Consider the following 24251-nt stretch of genomic DNA (forward strand, 5'->3'; position numbering starts at 1 on the left):
CATTTATATCATTTCATTTACAAAACAATATTCTTCTGGCTGGTGAGCATCTTAAAGGTACAGTACAATTAGAGAAACATACAATGCAAGAATGAGTAATATAAGTGTGCATTCTCTAGGTATGTAAGCATAGACATATAAATCCATCACAGTAGCCATGCTAACCCCAGGCCACTGTCAAAAGCACCTACAATGGACACGCAAGCAATGGAACAGGACCTAGGATCAGTAGAATAGGTCACCTGGTTGGTGAATCCCGTTTTCAGTTGCATCATGGGTATATCAATCATCTGTGGGATGCGTTGGACTAACAAGTTCGATCAGCCTCTCTGCCTATACACAGCTGAGCTCAGTGTACTCTGTGTCATGATGTATTTTTATATAAATATGCACAAACACTTAACCCAATTTGTTCACAGCTATTTACGTCTTGACGAATGGTGTTACAGCAGCTCATGACGCAGAAAGGACAATCCATGTAACGGCTCTTCAGACAAAGGGGTTTTATTAATAACAAATATATAAAAGGGTAAGTGGAAAACAAAGGTACAGACAGGAGTAACAAAAATAGAAACTGACATAGATCAGTATGAGAGATGAGCTTTATCCAAGATGGCAAAACAGCAACGAAATCACCCAGATGGGACAAACCGTGGTTGTGAAGCCTGCCGACAAGTAGCTGAGGTGGAGTTGTGGAGGCAGGTGTAGCAGTCGGGCAATTGGGGTCAGGCGGCAGAGAACAAAGGCGATGAATCGGGTCGGGTAACTGGGCATGGGTCAGCTTCGGTCGTAGATGGGGGGAGGCGAAGATTGGAATCCTGTCGACGGGCAAGGGTCGTGCAAACGGCTTCAGGCTTTGACAGGCTAGGCAGGTATCGGGGTCTAAGAAACAAAAGAAGATGTTGGTACACAGAAGGGTAAACTTGGAAGAAAATGCTCAAACTCATGCAACACCATGAAGATCTCGCTACAGGCAGGTGAGCCTGACCTCCCCATATAGGTGTCTGACTCGGAGGGAGAGAAGGAGCAGCTGGGCAGGGTGTGGCTCCAAAGCAGAGCTGCCTGGACAATCATGGAGGTCGGGTTCTCCCGGTCAGGCATAAACGAATGACAGGGATTCCCCAGGGGGCGTGACCGCAGTGATGCAGGTGGGATGCCTCTGGGCTGATCCTTAACAGGCAACATGAGGGATCAAAAATTAACAGATTTAAAAAAAAAAAAAAAAAAAAAAAAAAAAACAGGACTAACTAAAGTATAACTAATATGAAGCAAATCTAACACCAAAAGACATCTAGGAGGACACGTAGGGACTGGAAATAGTATAATCACACACAGACCCAAAGGAGATGCAGAACACACAGAAGCACAACACTAAAAACAAGCAAAATCAAACAAACATCGCCAGTGTTCACTACATTTATGCTTCTTTCATCATCAAACTCATCATGCTCATAACAGAAGGAGCAGCTGCTTTCTCAGACAAACCCAGCAGCAGGTAATACATGTATTTATATTAAGAAGCACATTCGTAAGGTGATATCTGTGTCTGCCAGGTATTTGCCAGAGTAACAAACATAGCACACAGGAACATGAACATTCTAACACAATGACCAACTAAGGAATCGACCTACAGCAGGAACATAAATACACAAACCAAACCAGGCAATGAAGCAGGAGGAGTGAGACATGGAACATTTAACCAATCAGGGAGGGTGCAGGACAAGGAGCAATCAGGTAGAATAATCATGATGGACAGGGAAACAGGGGGGTCAAATCAACTTAATCAAGGAACCAAGAGACCAACAGGGAAGCTATGAAACAGAAGAATATAACAAAGACAAGTAATATATAATCACAAACACAGAGACCTAGTAAAACCACAAACAGAACGCAAACCAAAAACTAGGACCAAGAAAACTGAAATATAAAATAAACACTGGGGAACAAAATCCAATAATTACAAATAAGTAGGAAGCTGGTCTCAAACTCATGACCAAAGGGTTTGTAGCCATGCACTCAGCCCATAGAGTTACACAGCAGTCTGAGGGGGCTGGGAAAACACTAAGGGCTTGTAGGACACAGGGAGGACAGGATGGCCAGTGACACCTGCTGGCCAAATGGGGGGGGGGGCATGAAAGGTTGAGGAGGACTTGTGCTGACCCTGACAAATTGATAGTAGAACTAATAAAGGTTTGTACCTGTTCAACTTACAGGTTGGTAACCTGCATCTCCTGCCTGAAAGCATCAGCTTATACTCCTTATGAACAATGACAACAGTATCACTGATTATTTTAAGGCCCTGTCTCCTCCTCCTCCATGGATGAATTATTAGTATCTCCACCAATATGTTTTGAAATTAATAAAATTGTAATTAATTATTATTTAATGCTGATTATTAACCAATTGTTATGCCGAATGGTCGGCTCCTCCAAACTCAATTGCAGTATCCACGTGAGTCTGTTAATGTGAGACTTAAATGGGATTCACTAATTACCAGTATTGCTTAGTAACCTGGGTTAGAAGGCTCGTCCACCGAGCTGCATCACCAGGTAATGTAAACGATTGGTAGCGAAGTTCCACTCACGGCCGATGAGAGAGATATTTCAGGCGAGTTTGAGGTTTCAGAGTGTGTAGCAAGACCGCACAGAGGCAGGGACTATTGTGAGCAGTCTGGAGTTGTGTAAAAGACATGCATTTATTCCTAACACTACAACTAACATAAGACTAACATCACACTTAACACAAACAACAAACATGAAATAACGGAATAGAAATAAGCAATGTAATTATGGAAATGCAGTGACCCGATTTAAATGAGTAACCTTAAAAGGGAAATACTGTTCTGCAAAGCAAGCACAGTTTGTGGAAACACGACCCTAAAGTCATATAGCAGGTTAACAGAACAGCTTAGGTTGTTAGAATAAGAGGAAGTTGGTTTACTTGGTTGCAGAGTGGGGGGGGGGGGGTAGTCTTGGCAGTTGGTTGCAGAGGCTGATGAGCTGATGGGATGATGGCACTCAGGAAGGCGTGGCATCGGAGCAGTTATTGGAGTGCAGCCCCTTTGGATTCTCTCCTTGTGAAGCTTTGTCTTGGTTCCAGTTCTCTGTCCAGCTGGGCCTTACCTGGAGGGTTTCTTGTGGGCTTCTCTTCTCCTGGGCTGATGTTCTCTGCCTCTCTTAGGGCTGATGGTCTTTCTGCTCCTCCCCTGGCTTTGTTCTGAGGTGCCAGGTTTTATAGTCTAAAGTTCATGAATAGGGATGACCAGGAATTCGACTCCTGGACCAATGGCTGACCATCCATTTGGCGGGCTTTCAGAGGGGGTCTGAGGCAGGCCTTTTGGGATTTATGACCAGACTGATTCCCCTTTACTGATGATTTTCATTAAGCTGGTGTAACTTTTGATACATACACTTTTTTGGTAACCACTGACCAGATTTGGAATCAAGATTGTTTAAGGACACATACAAACTTCCTTTAGGGTGTTGGGTGAGTCCATGGTATGTAAGGCAGGATGGATGGGGAGGGGGTTGTGTGCCAAGTCGAGGGACCCCTGTCCTTGAGGTCCACTCTGCTGTCTGTAGGTCCCTAAATCTTTGGCAATAAAAGTTGGAGTGCTGGCCTCCCTTGTTATCTGTGTGTGTGTGTGTGCGTGTGTGTGTGTGTGTGTGGGGGGGGGGGGTCACTAACCCCCCTTTGGTGCCTAGGCCAATGTGTACCTCTCGTACCAGGCTAGGCCTTGTCTCAGGCCACCTGGAATTTAAGCTCTGTGATATGTGCATGTGTGATCCTACATCCAAGATCTCTTGTAGAGAGGATGGGGGCATTACTTTGATTATTTTAGCCGCTTTTCTGATCAAGTTTTGGAGTCGTGATCTAAATTTAACAGTCAAATTTCCATCCCATGTTGTAATGGCATAGAAAATAAGCAATTCAATGGCTGCTCTGTAAAATAACGACACAATATTTTTGTCCACTGCATTGACTCTGAACCTTCACAAGAAGTGCAGGTGTTGACTAACTCTTGAACAGAGGTACTCCACATGGTAAGAACAAACACACATACTGTAGATACATGTAAACTGTCACACACTGACCCCCAGTCACACACACCGGTCGTCAGATCTATGCATGGTAAAGTAGCACAAGACTTCGCAAGTATCAAAAAGACTCAGACATTTCCTGTATGGGCTGCACAGTCACCTCATACCCCCAAGGTGGGGGTTTGAATCTCACCGCACTCTGCATGTTCTGACTGTGTCACGTAGGGCTTCACCCATACTTTCTCCCCACAGCTTCAGCTTCCCAGGGAGAGCAGTGTTGTCAATTTTCTTGAGGCCACTGATTGTGTCCTGCCTGATTTGTTCCAAATATTGTGAGTCTTTGAGGTCTGTGATGTACCAACAGCCAAGGCTTTTGATGGGCTTCTCCATGATTGTTGGTATTAGCTTGTGACCTCTTGTTGGTGAGCCAACCTGTGACAATGGAGATGCTGCAGGATTTGCTGGGTTTGATCTCCATTCGCACCCAACCAATGTTTTCCTGAAGTTTACCCAGCTGGCATTTGGTGCATGCTTTTGTTGTTGTGATTGTTGTCATGTCATTCCCCACCAACCCACCATGACCTTTGAATAATGAGCTCCTTTTGCCATGGTGACGTCCAGGGGAGAGATGGTGCAGCCCGCCCCTCTAGTAGAGGCTGCTGCCAGGCGATGGTACTGTCCTGTCTTGTAACACAGAACTGTAGGTCCTGGAAGTCGGCTTTGACTAGTTTTGTTATTCCCTCTGGGACATGGAAGAAGTTGAAAGTTGCCCACAGTATTTCATGTATCTCAGTAATTTTAATGTTATGGCCACTGTGTATATAGAGAGGAAAAATACATGCAACACCTTATAGGACAAACACGAGGGCCAAAGTCTTTGTGAATAGAGCAGAAGAAGGTCTGAGAATCAGGTCAGAGATGACAGACAGGTAGCTTGGCATGACCACAAAGTGGGAAATTCTCACAGCACCAAACATACACATGTTCTTACATACAGACATACATAATCACATATATCAATTTTTAAGCACAGACAGATGTTCTGCTATTGTTAATTGTATAGTAACTGGCTATTTTTGAAGCCTGTGATGGGTTGGCGCCCTGTCCTGCAAGAAACATGTTATAACCATCAGGGCCAAACAAATTCAATGAAGGAACAGCTGTTCTACACTCTGGGGTAAAAATGATTCATGAATTTTAACAAGAAATCCATGGTTATGATATTATACAAAAATAAACAAATACATGACTAAGGATAGGAAGGCTTTTCACAGTTGTCATTCTAGAGCCTTGTTGTCTAAGGTGTTGAATTCTCCTGACACTTGTCACTTTCACATGGTGGTCACCCTTGGATGAAGTGGCTTTAGGCCCTATGGTGTAGTGCTTCTCAAACCAGTTCCCAGGGACCCCTAGACGGTCCATGTTTTTGCTTCCTCCCAGCTCTTAGGTTATTGGGAGAGAGAAAAAAAACCTAGACTGTCTGGGGTTCCCCGAGGACTGGTTTGAGAAACACTGCATAGTGTATGTCACATGCTGAACACTATCTTTCACATGTCAAAATATCTGACCTACTGCTTTCAGGTTGATACCAAGAATGACCAGGAGAGGGGGCCCTTGCTTTCTTGCATATACCATATGTAGGCCTCCATCCATTCATCTTCCAGCTGCTTTTTCTGGCCAGGGTGGTGGGGATGTTTTACTTAGTTTAAATTCATCAGCTAATAGTTAATAAAATTACAGAAAATATTCTAAATGCCAATCACAAGTATACAACACAGACAAGTCCCTCTGCTCATCTTTTCTATGTACAGAGTAAGAGAATCAAACACTGTAGTCTTTACAACTACTGTCTATTCATGAACATAATCTCATTAATCCTGTCTAGTTATAACACAGACAAAACCAGTTTTAGTCAAAGAGTATGTTTTACTGAAACAAAAACCTCAAGGTCAAAGGAACAAACAAACATATCTGAAACTGTACATTGCAATGGTAATAAAATTATGGACTATGGAATTGTAAATAAGCGCTAGAATATACAATACATGTTTAAAAGATGCATTTCAATTAGTGGGAATCAGTGCAGTCTTACGTCTTAACTGGTGCAGGGCAGCAATGGCAGCTATATAATGATCCCCTGTCCGTATGTTACTTGTAACACATTATGCACACAGTAATGTATGTGTGACGGACAGCTGCAATAGAGATATGCCCAAAACGACTTGCATCCGGTGGTTTTAAATGCCTGTAATTATTTTAATAATTCTATTACTTATTGTTTTAGTGAGATAGTACTTTTGTATATTTTGCTAGTTTGAATATGCAAAGCCAATTGTTTTTGATCTCTTAAACTTGGTATTTAAACGCTTGTGTATATAATAATGTGATGGACTGCCATCCCATCCAGGCTGTACCACAGCCACGTGCCCTGTGCTCCCCTGTGACCCTGATTGGTCTAGGTGCTTACAAGCAGTGGCGGACTGGAGCAGTTTGAAGGGCAAGGATAGAAAAATAAAAAGAGCATTTATTGTGCGGTGTGTGGACCCCCCTCCCCCCACAATGGGCAGTGGTCGCTTAATGGTTAGGGAAGCACACTTGTAGTTGAAAGTTTGCAGGTTCGAATCCCCGACCAGCAAGGTATCACCCCCAGGCACTGAATTAGCTGCCCCCTGCTACAGTATGTCCCAAAGTCACATACAGGTTAAATGCAGAGGACACATTTCGTTGTTATGCAATGTGTGTCTATAATGACAATTAATCACTAAATTCTAATTCTAGTAGAATGGGACACAATGTTTGACAAAATAGTGTTCATCCCTGATTAAGATTATTCAACTAGTGTTTTGTCGACTACAGAAGCAAGCTAGATGCCTCATGTTCTTACACATAGGAACACCTAGAGGGTACATTATTTCATTTACTTTTCTCACCTCTACTGGAAACTATATGTCACAGTGGGGTACCATTTCTCATTTCCTTCACTGCGAGGGCAACCATCAGACATATTTTTCTCTTCATCAGGCACTTCATCTCATTCCCTCTACTAGAAGGGCACTCATTAATACAATACATCACATTCCTCCACTAGAAGGCTACTCATTAATACACTACATCACATTCCCTCCACTAGAAGGGTACTCATTAATACACTACATCACATTCCTCCACTAGAAGGGTACTCATTAATACACTACATCACATTCTCTCCAGTAGAAGGGCACTCATTAATACACTACATCACAGTCCCTCCACTAGAAGGGCGCTCATTACTAAACTACATTAAATTCACTCCACTAGAAGGGCACTCATTAATACACTACATCACATTCCCTCCAGTAGAAGGGTACTCATTACAACACTACATCACAGTCCCTCCACTAGAAGGGCACTCATTAATACACTACATCACATCCCCTCCACTCGAAAGGTACGCATTAATACACTACATGTCTCCAATAGAAGGGCACTCATTAATACATTACATCACATTCTCTCCAGTAGAAGGGCACTCATTAATGCACTACATCACATTCCCTCCACTAGAAGGGCACTCATTAATACACTACATCACATCCCCTCCACTAGAAGGGCACTCATTAATACACTACATCACATTCTCTCCAGTAGAAGGACACTCATTAATGCACTACATCAGTGGTTCTCAAACTTTTTCAGCAGGAGGCCCCCTTGTGTAGGGTGAATCCTTTTGTGGCCCCCCTCCTCAAAAAAAAAATCATGACGCAAAACTGCCACGCCCAGCTCCGTACGATTCTCGTGTGTGCCACGCCCCCTCATTACCTCGTGTCAAGTCCTGATTGTGATCACCTGTGTCCTGTTATTTCTGGCTAGTCTTGTGTATTTAGTCCACGTCTGAGTACGTCTTGTCAGATCCGTCATTGTATTGTACGTTAATGTCCATGCCTGTCTCACCTTTCGTTACAATTAAAACTCGTTTACCCGTATCTCCGGCTGATCTCGCCTGCTTCCCGGCTCGCCTGCCTGCCGACGCGACAAAAACATCCTCAAACTTACAATTTTACTTAATTTTAGATTTTAGATTCTGTTTGTAGTCTTTATTTCTCTGGTTTGTTAAATTTACATTTCACAAAATATAACATTGTATTAAAACAGTTTTGACAGTAAAACTACCATTGTCTGAAAAGTGCAACAAAAGTACTGAATACTGAACATTAATTTATGATGTCCATAGCAGCGTAGTGTGCTACGTAAAATTTATATTTACTTTTTTTTATACTTATATATTTTTTTTTAAATACATTATATTTTACATAGGTTGATAAGCCTGATTTACATACAGGTAATTTTTTTTTTTAGATTCTACAATTTCGATGCAGCCCCCCTAGCGCCATCTGGTGGCCCCCCAGGGGGCCGCGGCCCCCAGTTTGAGAACCACTGCTTTAAACACATGCAAACTTATTAAAACAACACATATGATATGTGTATGTTGGGCTAAGGATATGAGTAACATAATAATAATAATAATAATAATAATAATAATAATAATAAGTGTGTGTGCGTGTGCACATCTCTCTCTCTCTCTGTACGAAATGGAATATGTAAAAATAAGATCATAATAATGGCGAGCGACGTCCGCGTAACGCTTTCCTTCCCGAAGCATATCCAGGAGTTTTACCTTCTCCTGAATGGTCACGGTCTTCCTCTGGCGCTTAGGCTCATTACTACCAGAAGGCTTAGAAGATGCAGGATGCTTGGGAGCCATCGTAGGGCTTAAAACAAAACGAAAATATTCGGACCACAAGCAAGGTATATATAGACGCAAAAAAACATTAAGTGAGCAACTATTGATTATATTTTTCACAATATAAATACAAAAATAACTTCTGTATCAAAACCTCTTGACCTTTTTTCCTTCACAGCCGAGGATTATAAAGCATCTCTCATCTTAAATGAGCTGACCACTTTCTAGCTTGTGTGCCCTGGGCATAGCCTCACAACAGCTGTATTCTGTGATTGTTGTGGTTTGCAGCAAAACGATTATCAAAATTGTTCAAGTCAATAGTCTTTGCTCGCTTGAACTATACACTTAAAACTTTTAAAACTTAAAAAAGTTAACTGAATAAAAGCTTACTGAACAATGTAAATGTGGAAGATTACGTCATATGATTTGTACACATGCATAGCTACTGCTAACTTTTAGCTATTCTTGCCTGTGAGTTAGCTTGCTATGGGTCCTAAACCATTAAATACGTACATACATAGAGTCACGGGTGGGACAACTGACATAAAAAGTCGCTATCTGTTGATGATTAGGGTCTGAACCACTGCTACAGACTGCAGTTTTCAGAATCTGACCGCGCCAATCATCTGAAGACAGGATGTGTTCACGTAGCAAAAGTGGTAGAAACGTTGCAGTGCAGGAAAGGTTCCATGTGGGATAAAAAAATAGCGACGACTGTGATGCAATGCTTGGGGTGGCCAATAGGGTGGCCAGGATTCACCGTGGGGTGGCCATGCCCACCCCACAACTCCACCCTTCCCCACCCCCCCGCCACCTGCAGTCACACAACCCCTCTAAAAGGTCGTGGTTCGGCTCTGCTGGCCACAGTTTAGCTGCAGAAGCGACGCTGATCTTCACAAACGTCCAGTGGAATCATGAAGTCCCATCAGATCTCTGCCTTCTTCCTCCTGATGACAGTGCTGCTGTCCTCCACTCTGGCTCACAGTAAGTCTGCAGCATCTCATAGCTTTTATTAGGACTTAGATTTAAGTCCAGGACTTAAGATTCTTTACATTTCTTTGATATGAGAACCAGGTTACAGACCCAATTGTGAGTTTTTTCGATGTGCATTTTTTATGTTTATATTCAGAGCGGCTGTATATATTTTTATGTAGCCTGTATATACATTTTCTGTTCTTCATATCTCTCCAGATGGCAATCAACCAGACAAGTGCTGTTTTACATACTTTCCTGGAGAACTGGGGATACAGCAGGTAGTTGGATATGCAGAGACCAGAGGGGACTGCAGTAAACCCGGAATTATGTAAATATTTACTTTATTCGTGTATTGTTTTGAACTATTACTGCTTTGAAATTTTAAGTGTGTTGTGTGCAAAATGTCTATAACAGAACTGACTTGTAGTTCGGGATCAGATGTATATGGAGAAGGATTCTAACAAGTGACAAACAGACTCATGTTATTTTATTTTTCATTTTCAGATTTCACACCAAAAAGGGCAAAGAAGTGTGTGTCGATCCCAGTGTTCCTTGGGTTCAGGTGGTGAAGGAAAGGCTGGACCAGCTCTTCTTTCAGTAATGCCTCCTGTCTGCCTGGCAAAATATGAAGAACAATTTTATGAAATTACATTTCAGCCACTTTTTTATTCTCCTATAATATTTTTTCCTATCATCTTTTACTGCATAATATATGTCAGTATCTTTAATTTGTTATTTTTTAAAACAGTAGCCTAATTCTCCTGCAACTTTATTTCCTATCTTCCAAATCGTATACATTTTAACTGCATATTATTGTTTAATATCTAAAGTTTTATTTAGCCAGTAGTTAAATTTGAGTTGCACATTTACTGTATTGCAAGCTTGTTACTAAATAAAGACTATTGATATTCATACTGATAACAGAAGGAGCAGCTGTTGGCTTTCTATAATTTGCAAAATGCATTTTGTTCACAAAAAGTCACGAAATTCATGAAATGCATATCATCCTGGAAATGTTTGATGTTGTAGGGACCATTTTTAGGTGCCCACAAGGGGAATCTCTATTTTATAAAAATCTATGACTGAAATCTAAATTTTATGTGTATTCATGACTAAATGCAAAACTTCCACTATTGTATCTGGTCGTTTTTGAGGCTGACAGCATTCCAAATTCAGAATGCACGAGGTTTCAAGTTTGAAATCACAAGTTTGCAGGGGTTATAGCCTAGAGTAATCTTGGTCATTACAGCACATTATATGTTTTTTCATTTCACTGTATATTTGTTGCCATTTAGCTAATCTCCTTGCCAATGTAATTTTATTGATTTTATTGAATCACATCTGAATTACACATGGAAGCTGACATCTTGTTGTTGTTGCTGATTCCTTAAGACTTCAGCTGGGAAACTTCAGGTGACACAACGGCACCCGTAACCACCACAGTACTGGCTGCTCGGGAGCCCATTTGAGCAGCTGGATGTTTTACTGAATCATCACAGAGGATGTGTGAGACTGAGGGGGACATCCTGAAGGGGCCTTTATTGTTACGGGAGACTGTTACCGTGCGGATCTCAAGGCAGTACAGCCTCATTTCTGCAGAAATGTGGAAATCCTAACAGGGGAAACTGCACACTGGATCAAGCTTATTCAAACGTCCTGATTACATACAAAGCAACACCCATCTAGGCCTCTGAGATCACATATCATACCTGTGAGGGGCCCTTTAAAGACTCCCCGTCTGTGTGTGTGGGTTTATTCTTTTCTCGCTTGTTATTTTACCACTGGTCTACCAAGCTGTTTCCTGTCTTGTTAATTAGTCCTGTATATGTAAGTCTGCGTTCGAGTTTGTTTCCCTGTCTGGTCATTATCGTTGGTTGTTTTGAGTGTGTTTTTGCCCGTTATTAAATCCCGTGTTGCCTGAATTCCCGAATCTAGCGCTTGATTCTTTCGTCTGTGCCGAGCGAGTCTGTAGCAAGAACACACATATGGATTCTTTCATGCAACACTAAAGCCAATTTGGGCTCAGTAAAATCCTCAGCAAAGGACACATGAAATCTCATTTGCAGTTTGCAAAAAATCACCTAAAGAACTCTGACTGTGAGAAACAAGATTCTCTGGTCTGATGAAACCAAGATTAAAATCTTTACTCCAAATGTCAGGTCTGAAATCAGATACCACTGATCATCTGTGCAATACCAACCCAGTGGTGAAGCATGGTGGTGACAGCTTCATGCTATGAAGGGAAACAAGTCAGAGCTGAGGGAAAAGCTGAATGTTGATGTCTTAAACAAAAACCTGCTGCAGAGCGCTCTAAACCTCAGACTGGGCCAAAGCTTTACCTTCCAGGACAATGATCCTAAGCGCAGAGCAGAGACAAAACAGGATTGGCTTAGGGACAATTCTGTGAATGTTTTGAGTCGGCTAGCCAGAGTCTGGATTTGAACCCAATTGACCATTTCTGGAGTGAACTAGCCATTCACTGACAGCCCCCACCCAAAATGACAGAGCTTGAGAGGATCTGCCAAAAAAAATGGCAGAAATCCTTAAATCTGGGTGTACAAAGCATGTCATGTCACCCACAAAGACTCAAGGCTGTAATCACTGCAAAGGGAGCTTTCACTAAGTATTGTGTAAAGGGTCTGAATATGTCAATGTGTCACTTCGCTAGAGGCAAGGAGTAAAACCCCAGAAACAGCCTTTGTACAGGTAAAACCCCTGAAGGGGACATTACTAGGGGAGTTACAAAGGGGAGTAGGTCTGTACTGGAACATATGTGGAGTTCGGAGACACAGCAATGCCAGGACTGGAGAACACAGGATGGAGGGGCACATATAAATACTGGTAACAAGGAGTACATGAGGAGGGGGGCAGACCATAATAATAAACTCGAATCAATGTGATATTTCAACTTTTAAAAAATTTGTAAAAGTTTCTAAAATCTTGCTTTTGCTATTTCAATGTGTACTATTGTATGTAGATTGTTGAGCAAGAAAAAATGAATCTAAATCTAATTTTAGCATAAGGCTACAACATAAAATATGGAAAAGTGAACGGGTCTGAATACTTTTCACTGTATGTATTGCTTTGTAGAGATTTTTGCTTCATTTGTCCAAAGGCACAAAATACTGTAAAACACTGTGCAAAGGGCAATAATCATTGTGTGATCAGATTGCACAGTACTTAATGAGTAATCATTGAGCTATACGGTACACCCTCCCTTGGGGGTCCGCAGTAATGGTTTTCAGCAGTGTAATGTATCATGTATGGAACAGAGGTTAGGGCTGTAGTTATTAATAAGGTAATCACTGAATGTTGATGCAAACAAGGTACGTTGCCAGTTGTAAACTGATTACGTCAGTCTAAATCAGGGGTCACCAACTCCGGTCCTGGAGAGCTACTGTCCAGTAGGTTTTCTATCCTACCTGGCTTCTGATGAGCCACACTAGTTCTCAGGTAAATACCAGGAGCAGGTGTGGCTCATCAGAAGCCAAGTAGGATAGAATATTTGGTGACCCCTGGTCTAAATATATGTAGAGAGGAATAATATACATGCAACACCTTATTGGAGAAATACAGAGAGCAGGATGTGACTTTTTCCCCAGTGTCTTTCTGACTAGAGCAGAGGAAGGTCTGACAGTCCTGGCCAGAGATGACAGACAGGTAGCTTTGGACGACCACAAAGTGGGAAATTCTCACAGCATCAAACATAACAGTGTTTGAGCTATTGGAACTGGTTGTATTTGAAGCTGACCCAGAACAGCTCTCAGAATTCATAGTATTCCTGTTTATTTATTTTGGGAGAATATTGATAATGACAGAGCAAATCCCTTTATGGACTGAACAGCAAAGAATGAACCACATGAAGTGCAAATGCTGTCATTTGTAATATTACAAGTAAAGTCCAGAATGTTCTAACACTGCAATGATCAAGGGAGCTGTGATTGTGGCAGGAAATTTCAATCACATGGAGCTGATGAAGGATATCAGAGAAGCCAATTGGAGGTACATAAAGCACATTGAAGGTCAATCACTGCACTATGTGGAAATGTATTAAAACCATGACAGACTATAAGAACAGTATCTCACAGATCAGCAACGATGATGCACTGCATGAAGTCCTGAAACTCTTCTTCACCCTCTTTCATACTCAGAATATCATAGTTGGAGCTCAAATGGCACCAACCAAGCAAGAGCAAGTACTTTTCTTACAACGTAAAGGTCAGTCAGATGAAAATAGACACCAACATAACAGCTACACCTGACAGGGTCTTGGGCCACACACTGAAATTTGTGCTGATCAGTTAGCTGGGGTTTTTACCAGGATTTTCAATCTCTCCCTATAACAAACGGCTGTCCCTACCTGTCGTTCCCGTGCCCAAAAATCAACAGTGTAGTGCTACTGCCCAGTCACTGTAACCCCAGTTGTCATGAATTGGTTTGAGAAACTCATGCTACTCTATATCAAGACCTTCACCCCAATCAGTCTGGACAGTCATCAGTTGGTTACTGAGCAGACAGATCAATGGAGGATACTGTCTAAATTGCTCTTCATGCAGCCCTGTCCCACCCAGAGCATCCAAACAAATAGGTAAGGATGCTATTCATTGACTTTAGCTCTGCTTTTAATATGTTTATTTCCCATAAAGTGGTACATAACATTACATTGCTTAACACCTCCCACCTTCTGAAGAAAGGCCAACTGATGCTCTTCTTAAGGAAACAAGCTGGACTCCTCCCTCAGTTCCTGGTAAACTTTATTGCAGCAGCATAGAGAGCTTCCTTCTCCTCTTTGCCATTGAGAGGTGCACCAGCTGCACCTCAGAAAACAGAAAGGTCCTCGTCCAGGTGGCAAAAACTGCTCAGAGAATCACAGGAACTGAGTTTCTGAATGTGGACCCGGTGTATGGTAGCCACCTGCGTAAGAAGACAACCGACATCAGCAAGGACCCAACCCATCCGGGACACAGTCTTGGTCCTTTTGTCCTTTCAGCATTGTTAAGTGCCAGTCTAGGGTTAGGAGACCTTAACAAAGGAAAGGAGACGGCAAAAAGCCTCCAACACACGACGAACAAAATAATCAGCAAAACAAAAGGTTTATTACAAATAATATGAATAATCGTATAACAAAAGACGGAAAAATAAGACCCAATAACAAAAACAACAAGGCATAACGCCAATGCCTGTCTCTCACATAAGCAAAAAGCGGTCATGACGACACAACGTGACTGGAAGAGCGCAGTGTCCTCTCTCAAGGGAACAGCACCCCTTTATACAGCCGCGCACCCAATCATCGATGGCAGGAACAGGAACAATTAACCACCGCCGTCACTGGAATGTCCTGCAACACAACGCAGTCACAGAGCAAAGCACCGCAAATACTCTGAGACATAACACCCCCACCACCAAAAATCAACATCTACAGTTGATCACCAAAACAGATTCTACTAATAAGAACAGGACAGGGTGCCAATACATTATCAAATTCCTTTTTTTCCTGATCTCCAGATTAAACCCTTGCAAATGCAAATACCAGCGTATAAGATGCTGATTCGCATTTTTCATCCTGGAGAGAAAGACAATATGATTATGATCTGTGTAAACCACAACAGGAATAGAGATTGAACCAATGTAGACCTCAAAATGTTGCAAGGATAATAGGAGAGCTAATGCTTCCTTTGCAATGGTGCTGCAATTCCACTGACGTTTCAAAAACTTTTTTTGAAAAACAACAAATGGGGTGATCTAGCCCATCAGTATCCTCCTGTAAAAGCACACCACCAGCTCCAGTAGCACTTGCGTCCACCTCAAACTTGAATGACATATGAAAATTTGGAGCTGCAAGAACTGGGAAGCTACAAAGGCTACGTTCACACTGCCATGCTGAAGTGACTCAAATCGGATTTTTTGCCTTAATGTGACACAGATCTGATCTTTTCAGGGCTGTGTGGACACGCAAATCTTATCTTTTCAAATCGGATTTGTGTCACTTTTATATGTTGTACTAAATCTGATATGTATCCATGCGACCTGAATGTGAACGCTCAGATCGGAATTCATGTGGCTTTTTGCTTATACGCATGCGCTAACATAAGCCTGCACCGGCAGCGCAGGAAGGTAAAAATGGAGGAGAGCTGCGATAACAGTCAGTGGAAGGATGGAGAAGGTGGGGATTTAATTGATATTTGGGGAAATTAATCTGTTCAAGCTAAACTGGAAGGAACCTATTGTAATAGAGTAGTATTTGAAATAATTGCCAAAGAAATAGCACAGCACGGACACGAACGTGGCTACAATGCCAAAGAAAAATAAAGAGCCTGAAGTCAAAATTTAAGTAGACAAAAGACTCGAATCAGTGCAGCGGTCATGGCCGCACAACGTGCCAATTTTACAACCAGCTTATTACCCATGTAAAAACGTATCAATGTGCGCATGCGTGATGTTTCGGCGAACCGATGCATTCACATTAGTCAGTTACAGGTCGCTTGTAGTTATGAATGTGAACCGTCAAGATAGACAAATCCAGGGCTCTCAAGTGTCACGCATTGAGAGTGACAGTCACTCTTTTCAGTCTACTGTCACGCACTCCCGCCACACATTGTATTTCTCACGCGGAAAAATAATTTGTAGGCTAATATGCCGCAGAGCCCAATTTTTCCCCAGACCGCGGCACAGTAGCGCCTCACTATAAAAGCGTGTCTCCGCTGGAGTTTAATGGTGCGTTCGTTTTTCTCTCGGAACTCGGAAATTCTGAGTTGAGTGACATTATGCTGCGTTCGATTATTTCTCTCCAAGTCGGAACTCGGATGAAAACGTTATGAAACGTCAAGAAAAACGTCGCTTCCCGTCGGAAACACGCCTCTTTTATGAAGTCGGACAAGATTTGCCCCAAGAGCCTGTCACTTACCAGCCAATCAAAAAAAAAAAGAAAGGGCCTACACAATAGCCAATCAGAAAATAGTACTACTGTATCTGGGTAAAATACAACACAACAACCAATGAAAAGGCATCCTGTGGAATGTCACTCTTGCCTGTCTTCAAAACTTGACAGCCCTGCAAATCTGATCTGAGCAAAAAATCGGAATTGAATGATGTGGCTGGCAGTGTGAACGTAGCCAAGGTAACGCCATAGCATTTTCAAACGCAGTCTGACAATCTGCCGATCAATCAAAGGGTTTTCATTTTACCAAGCAGATTAGTCAGAAGCAACACAACATCAGAGAAGTTTCTACAGAACCTGCGATAATAACCAATTATTCCAAGAAATCTATGCATTTCTTGCTTAGTGGTTGGAATGGGAAATTTGGAGATAGCAAGACTTTAGCCTCTAGTGGACGGACTTGACCGTGACCGACTCGTTTCCCCAGTAACTTCCATCCATCCATCCATCATCTGCCGCTTTTCCGGAGTTCGGGTCGCGGGGGTAGCAGCTTCAGTAGAGGCACCCAGACCTCCCTCTCCCCAGCTAACCCCACCAGCTCCTCGGGGGGGACACCGAGGCGTTCCCAGGCCAGCCGAGAGATATAATCCCTCCAGCGAGTCCTGGGCCTGCCCCGGGGCCTCCTCCCTGTAGGACATGCACGGAAAACCTCTCCGGGTATCCGCCCAGGAGGCATCCGCACCAGATGTCCAAACCACCTCAACTGGCTCCTTTCGACGTGAAGGAGCAGCGGTTCTACTCTGAGGCCCTCCCGGATGTCCGAACTTCTCACCCTATCCCTAAGGGAGAGCCCAGACACCCTGCGGAGAAACCTCATTTCGGCCGCTTGTATTCGCGATCTCGTTCTTTCGGTCATTACCCATAGCTCATGACCATAGGTGAGGGTAGGGACAAAGATGGACCAATAGATCGAGAGCTTGGCTTTTTGGCTTAGTTCTTTCTTAGCCACGACGGACCGGTTAAGCGCCTGCAGAACTGCAGACGCCGCTCCGATCCGTCTATCCAGCTCCCGATCTCGCCTACCCTCACTCGAGAACAAGACCCCGAGATACTTAAACTCCCCCACTTGAGGCAGTACGTCTTCCCCAACCCGAAGAGGGCAAACCACCCGTTTCCGGCTGAGAACCATGGTCTCGGACTTCGAGGTGCTAATCCTCATCCCTGCCGCTTCGCACTCGGCTGCGAACCGCCCCAGTGCCTGCTGGAGATCCCCAGCTGATGGAGCCAGCAGGACGACATCGTCTGCAAAAAGCAGCGAGGCAATCCTGAGGCCACCAAACTGGACACCTTCAACGCCTTGGCTGCGCCTAGAAATCCTGTCCATAAATATAATAAACAGGACCGATGACAAAGGGCAGCCCTGGCGGAGCCCAACACGCACCTGGAACACGTCCGACTTATTGCCGGAAATGCGGACCAAGCTTCTGCTCCGTTCGTACAGGGACCGGATCGCCCACAACAGTGGACCCCGGACCCCATATTCCCGAAGCACCCCCCACAGAGCACCTCGGGGAACCCGGTCGTAGGCCTTTTCCAAATCCACAAAACACATGTAGACTGGATAGTCAAACTCCCAGGCCCCCTCCAGTACCCTTGCAAGGGTATAAAGCTGGTCCAGCGTTCCACGGCCAGGACGAAAACCGCATTGTTCCTCTTGAATCCGAGATTCGACTATCGATCTCACCCTCCTCTCTAGTACCCCGGAATAGACTTTCCCAGGGAGGCTGAGAAGTGTGATCCCCCTGTAGTTGGAACACACCCTCCGGTCCCCTTTCTTAAATAAGGGGACCACCACCCCGGTCTGCCAATCCAGCGGCACTGTCCCTGACCTCCACGCGCTGTTGAGAAGGCGTGTCAGCCACGACAGCCCCACAACATCTAGAGCCCTCAGGTACTCCGGGCGGACCTCGTCCACCCCCGGGGCCCGGCCACCACGGAGTTGCTTAACCACCCCGGCCACCTCAGCCTCAGTGATGGGCAAGCCCCCCCAAGCACCCTCGGGCTCTGTGCCCTCAGATGTCTCAAAGGCAGTATGCGTAGATGTATCTGAGGCAGGGTTGAGGTCCTCAAAGTATTCCTTCCACCTCCGGATGATGTCCCCAGGTGAGGTCAACAGCCCCCCCCCCCCACTATAAATAGTAGGAACCAGGAGCTGCTTCCCCCTCCTGATACTCCGTATGGTTTGCCAGAACCTTTTTGAGGCCGACCGAAAGTCGCTTTCCATGGCCTCACCGAACTCCTCCCACGCCCGGGTTTTTGCTTCTGCGACCGCCCGAGCCGCGTTCTGCCTGGCCCGCCGGTACCCGTCAGCTGCCTCCGGAGACCCCCGGGCTAATAATTCCCGGTAAGCCTCCTTCTTCAGCTTCACGGCCCCCCTCACCTCTGGTGTCCACCATCGGGTACGGGGGTTACCGCCACGACAGGCACCGACCACCCTGCAGCCACAGCTCCGTACGGCCGCTTCCACAATGGAGGTCCGGAACAGTGTCCATTCGGACTCAATGTCCCCTACCTCCCCCGGCATGCAGTTGGAATTCTGCCGGAGGCACGAGTTAAAGCTCCAGCGAACAGGAGCCTCTGCCAGACGTTCCCAGCAGACCCTCACTATGCGCTTGGGCCTACCGGGTCTGACCGGCTTCCTCCCCCGCCACCTGAGCCAACTCATCACCAGGTGGTGATCAGTTGACAGCTCTGCCCCTCTCTTTACCCGAGTGTCCAAGACGGAGGGCCGCAGATCAGTTGATACGATTATAAAATCGATCATTGACCTGTAGCCCCGGGCCTGTTCGTACCATGTCCACTTATGGACACCCTTATGCTCGAACATGGTGTTCGTTATGGACAAACCATGCATTGCACAGAAGTCCAATAACAGAACACCACTCGGATTCAGATCAGGGAGGCCGTTCCTCCCAATCACCCCCTTCCAGGTCACACTGTCATTGCCCACGTGAGCGTTGAAGTCCCCCAGCAAAACGATGGAATCCCCCCGCGGCACACCAAATAGCATACTGCTAAGGGAATCCAAGAAGGCCGGGTACTCCGAACTGACATTCGGCGCATAAGCGCAGATGACAGTCAGAGACCTATCCCCGACCCGAAGGCGCAGGGAAACAGCCCTCTCGTTCACCGGGGTAAACTCCGGTGTTAATGCACCGAGCTGTGGGGCCACCAATAGCCCCACCCCAGCCCGGCGTCGCTCACCTGCCGCAACTCCAGAGTAAAAGAGCGTCCAGCCCCTCTCCAGGAGATTGGTTCCAGAACCCAAGCTATGCGTTGAGGTGAGCCCGACTATATCTAGCCGATACCTCTCAACCTCCCGCACAAGCTCAGGCTCCTTCCCCACCAGAGAGGTGACATTCCATGTCCCGAAAGCCAGTTTTGTCAGCCGGGGATCGGACCGCCAGGGCCTCCCTTGGCCGCCACCCGATCCACACTGCACCGAACCCCTGACATTCCCCTTGTGGGTGGTGGGCCCACCTGGGGACAGTCCCGCGTGCCTCTTTCGGGCTGTGCCCGGCCGGGCCCCACGGGCCAAGGCCCGGCCACCAGGCGCTCGCCAACGGGCCCCTCCCCCAGGCCTGGCTCCAGGGTGGGGCCCCGGTGACCCTAGTCCGGGCGAGGGAAACGGGACTTTGGTATTATACTTTTTCATAGGGTTCTTTCCCCAGTAACTTACCGTAGCTTTACCAAACTCACACTTGGCCAAATTCAATGTGAGTGAAGCATCAAACAATCGTTTAAACCCTGCATGGAGTGACTGCACATGTTCAGACCAAGAAGCCAAATATATCACTACATCATCATCGTACGCCTCGCTGTTCGGCATACCCGCCAGCCCCATATTCATAAGGCGAAAAGAGAATCACATATGCAACAGTTCTTTGGTTGGTGGGTATTTCTCAAAGAATTTCCCCATTGTGGGATTAATAAAGTCTAATCTAATCTAATCTAATCTAATATGCAAAAATAATCTGAGCAGCCATAGGGCACTTGTGTGTTTATACCAAGACTTACCAGGAGAGGGGGCCATTGCTTCTCTTACATATACCATATGTAGGGCTACATCCATTCAGTGTGGCTCTGTGTGGTTTGAAAAACAGCCAATAGCAAACATGCACTGTAGCTAATGTTAATATCTGCTGTATCTTAAAGGAAGTGTTCAGTCCCAGCAAATTCACCCTGGTCTTGTTTGTGGTCAGACTATTTTGGGTGCATTAAATGCTAAATGTTTTTTCTTTTAGTTTTCATCCACCCCACCCCCTTCACCTCAAGACACACAACCTCTCTAAGAGGTCGTGGTTCGACTCTGCTGGCCTCAGTTTAGCTGCAGAAGTGACGCTGATCTTCACAAACGTCCAGTGGAATCATGAAGCCCCATCAGATCTCTGCCTTCTTCCTCCTGGTGACAGTGCTGCTGTCCTCCACTCTGGCTCACAGTAAGTCTGCAGCATCTCACAGCTTTTATCAGGACTTAGTCGGTATCTTAGATTTTAATGATTCATTAAGATTATGGACCCAATTGTGACATGAGTCCAGGTCTGACTAGTTTTTCACTGCATTTCTAATGTACGTATTCAGAGTGGCTGTATATATTTTGTATGTAGCCTGTTATACATTTTCTGTTCTTCATGTCTCTCCAGCTGGCAGTGGACTAGGTGAGTGCTGTTTTACATACTTTCCTGGAAGATTGAAGATGGACCTGATAGCTGGATATGAAGAGACCAGAGCAGACTGCCCTAAACATGGAATTATGTAAATATTTACTCTTTTCATGTATTGTTGTGACCTATTACTGCTTTGTGATTTAATGTTTGTTGTGTGCAAAATGTCTATAACAGAAATGATTTTTAGTTCTGGGATCGATACATATGAATAAAGATTCTAATTATTGAGAAGTAGAACCATGTTTTTTTTTTCTTTCTATTTTCAGACTTTACACCAAAAACGGCAATGAACTGTGTGTCGATCCCAGCGCTCGCTGGGTTAAGCAGGTCAAGCAGAGCCTGGATCAACAGTAACGCCTCCTGTCCGCCTGGCAAAACATGAAGAATGAATTTTATTGCATTTCAGCTTCTACTTTAATTCACATATAACATTGTGTCCTCATTCAAATCATTTAAACTTCTGTTGCATTTTATACTTCAATATCTTTAGCTTATATATTTTTAAAACAGTAGTCAAATTTCATTTGCACTTACTGTATATTGCTTTGCATGCATGTAACTGATTAAAGTGTATTGAAAGTTAATGGTGGCTGACTCAGGTTTTTCATTTAAAATGTTTAATTTACAAAACAACAGTTCTTTGGTTGGTGGGCATCTGAAAAAGACAGTTACAGCTAACATGTTGAATGAATAATATAAATATATGCATTTTTAATTTATGTTCAGTACCAGTCAAAATTTTGGACACACCTACCCATAGAAAGGTTTATTTGTACAATTCTATATGTTTTTGAATAATTATAAAGACATAAAAACTATAAAATAACACATATGGAATTATGCAATGCAGTGGAAGGGGAGTTTATGGAATTGTTGTTTGTTGGTCAGGGTCACGGAGCTGAAGAAGTCGTAAGCCAGGAAAGTCAGTCTTACAGGAACACAAGAGACAGAAGGTAAAGACATCGGGAAGGTCCGAGGCAGTCAGGGAGAGGAAGGACTGGGGCTGAGAAGGTAGGGCAGGTTAGGGCAAGATGAGGGACACGAGAGAAGTGCTATATAGTCTCAGCAGGGAAACCCAGACTTCCCTCTCCCCGGCCACTTCATCCAGCTCCTCTGGGGGAATCCCAAGGCGTTTCCAGGCCATAGAGACATAGTCTCTCCAGCGTGTCCTGGGTCTTCCCCGGGGCCTCCCAGTGGGACATGCCCGGAACACCTCACCAGGGAGGCGTCCAGGAGGCATCCTGACCAGATGCCCGAGCCACCTCATCTGACTCCTCTCAATGAGGAGGAGCAGCGACTCTACTCTGAGTCCCTCCTGAATGACCGAGCTCCTCACCCTATCTCTAAGGGAGAGCCCAGCCACCCTGTGGAGGAAACCCATTTCGGTCGCTTGTATTCGCGATCTCGTTCTTTCGGTCACTACCCACAGCTCATGACCATAGGTGAGGGTAGGAACGTAGATCGACTGGTAAATCGAGAGCTTTGCGTTTTGGCTCAGGTCTTTCTTCACCATGACAGACCGATGCAGCGCCCGCACCGATGCGCCTGTCGATCTCCCGCTTCATCCTTCCCTCACTCGTGAACAAGACCCCGAGATACTTAAACTCCTCCTCTTGGGGGAGAACCCCATCCCCGACCCGGAGAGAGCATTCTACCCTTTTCCGGCTGAGGACCATGGTCTCGGATTTGGAGGTGCTGATTCTCATCCCAGCTGCTTCACACTCGGCTGCGAACCGTCCCAGTGAGAGCTGAAGGTCACGGTCTGATGAGGCCAACAGAACCACATCATCTGCAAAAAGCAGAGACCTAATCTTGAGGTCACCAAACCGGACACCCTCAATGCCCTGGCTGCGCCTAAAAATTCTGTCCATAAAAACTATGAACAGAATCGGTGACAAAGGGCAGCCCTGATGCAGTCCAACCCTCACTGGAAACAAGTCCGACTTATTGCCACCCATGCGGACCAGGCTCTGACACCGGTCATACAGGGACCGAACAGCCCTTAAAAGGAATATATATATATATATATATATATATATATATATATATATATATATATATATATATATATATATATATATTTACTTATTACTTTATTATTGTTGTTGTTATTTTATGTTCTTTTTTGTGGTCAAGTAATCCATTCCTCTTATTATTATTACTATCATTATTATTTGCTTGGTACTTACACTATATTACCAAAAGTATTGGGACACCCCCACCAAATCATTGAATTCAGGTGTTTCAATCACTTCCATAGCCACAGTTGTATAAAATCAAGCACCTACGCATGCAGACTACTTATACAAACATTTGTGAAAGATTGAGTTGCTCTCAGGAGCTCAGTGAATTCAAGCGTGATATTGTGATAGGATGCCACCTGTGCAATAAGTCTATTTGTGAAATTTCCTCGCTACTACAGTAAATATTCTGCGGTCAACTGTTAGTGGTTATATAACAATGTGGAAGCAACATCAACTCAGCCACAAAGTTGTAGGTCACGTAAAATCACAGAGCAGGGACAGTGCATGCTGAGGTGCACAGTGTGTAGAAGTTGCCAACTGTCTGCAGAGTCAGTAGCTACAGGCCTCCAAACTTCATGTGGCCTTCAGATTAGCTCAAGAACAGTGCGTAGAGAACTTCATGAAATGGGTTTCTAGGGCCAAGCAGCTGCACCCAAGCCTTACATCACCAAGTACAATGCAAAACGTAGGATGCAGTGGTGTAAAGCACACCGCCACTGGACTCTAGAGCAGTGGAGACGTGTTCTCTGGAGTGACGAATCACGCTTCTCTGTCTGGCAATCCGATGGACGAGTCACTCAGATACAGACACACACACCCACTGAGGTATTCAGCTCTGTTTGTGGTGGAGTAACACCAAACTTAACATCACCATGCTTCAATATCAAA

The 24251-nt window shown here is 44.6% G+C and overlaps 2 long non-coding RNA genes across 2 annotated transcripts; one reads left to right on the top strand and one right to left on the bottom strand.

Annotated features, from left to right (window-relative positions):
* Positions 1-479: 479 nt before the first annotated feature.
* On the bottom strand, positions 480-1655 carry LOC140593513 (uncharacterized). The gene is made up of 3 exons (XR_011993913.1): positions 1632-1655; positions 989-1170; positions 480-882 (listed from the first exon to the last, which is right to left on the bottom strand). It is a non-coding gene; the product is annotated as an uncharacterized lncRNA (long non-coding RNA).
* Positions 1656-20890: 19235 nt separating this feature from the next.
* Positions 20891-21923, top strand: LOC140593515 (uncharacterized). The gene is made up of 3 exons (XR_011993915.1): positions 20891-21111; positions 21316-21427; positions 21606-21923. It is a non-coding gene; the product is annotated as an uncharacterized lncRNA (long non-coding RNA).
* The last annotated feature ends 2328 nt before the right edge of the window (positions 21924-24251 follow it).

Source organism: Paramormyrops kingsleyae, chromosome 12, assembly GCF_048594095.1.
Source record: "Paramormyrops kingsleyae isolate MSU_618 chromosome 12, PKINGS_0.4, whole genome shotgun sequence".
Taxonomy (NCBI): Eukaryota; Metazoa; Chordata; class Actinopteri; order Osteoglossiformes; family Mormyridae; genus Paramormyrops; species Paramormyrops kingsleyae.